Source organism: Dendrobium catenatum, unplaced genomic scaffold (genome assembly GCF_001605985.2).
Source record: "Dendrobium catenatum unplaced genomic scaffold, ASM160598v2 original_scaffold_15257, whole genome shotgun sequence".
NCBI classification, from domain to species: Eukaryota; Viridiplantae; Streptophyta; class Magnoliopsida; order Asparagales; family Orchidaceae; genus Dendrobium; species Dendrobium catenatum.
Window position 1 is genome coordinate 1 of NW_021333717.1, and position 1,019 is coordinate 1,019.

The window sequence follows — 1,019 nt, forward strand, 5'->3', positions numbered from 1 at the left end:
ATGAGCCTAAACTTAATCAAAATTTCAAATAACGACTGGCCATGAACAGATAATCATTCAAAACACAGGAGGGAAATCCTATTTAGGGAATGAAAACTCACCCGAACGTTCTCTGCGAGATGTTTAGGATCGGGAAACCCAGAGTCACTGTCACTACTATACCGCGACTCAAGGCTGCCACTTCCATCCTCTAAGAAATCGCTAACCATCACCGCCAGGTCGTGCTCACTCTCGTGGCTAAAACCTCCGATCTGTCCCACGAACTCACCGCCCTCCCCTCCAGCAAACCTCAGCAAAAAGTCCCCGGCCCGAGCACAGACCCGACAATCGCCATCCCCCTCTCCATTCCGAACGCCACCGATGCTCCTCCTATCCAACCTCCATGAACCTAGCTTTATCGGGCGGCTCCTCGAGAAAGCCAGCAGCGACCGCGCGTTTCTCACCTGAGCCTCGTGCTCTTCCCTTAATAGCATGAGGTAGCCTGAATTCCCCGATCAACCTGACTATTCCGTCAAAAAACCAAAATATCAAACGAAACGCTTCTAATTCCAGAAAAAATTGAACTCAAGTCAAAGAAATCGAAACAAATTTTCAAAACAAGAAAAACCAATTAATGATTATCGAAAGCCTACCTTATTTGAAATTGAACAGATTGATCGCCGGAAATTCAGAGACTCGAAGTCGGCGAGAGCGCCTCAACCAAACTGCAACAATAATGGATTACAGGAGAAGCCGATGAACTGAAGACTCTATATAGACTCCATTCCCGTTTCTAAATTACATAAATGCCCCCGAGAGTTTTGATATGCTCTTCTTTCCGGCGTGGTCCACTTGATAAAGAGAGTGGTCCCCTCCCTTCAATGCGTGAAAAAGATAAAGGATTTTTAAATAATCTGATCATGGCCGTTCATAGCACATCATGGACATTTTTGAAGGCCACGTTACCATCTTTGATTTTTAAAGTTATTTATTTATTTATTTTTTAGTTTGGGGTGGGAAATCCGTGAGCTGGAGACGGG

The 1,019-nt window shown here is 45.0% G+C and overlaps 1 long non-coding RNA gene across 1 annotated transcript; it reads right to left on the reverse strand.

Moving 5' to 3' along the window:
• Positions 1-200: 200 nt before the first annotated feature.
• On the reverse strand, positions 201-769 carry LOC114578409. The gene is made up of 2 exons (XR_003699444.1): positions 633-769; positions 201-503 (listed from the first exon to the last, which is right to left on the reverse strand). It is a non-coding gene; the product is annotated as an uncharacterized LOC114578409 (long non-coding RNA).
• Positions 770-1,019: the final 250 nt, after the last annotated feature.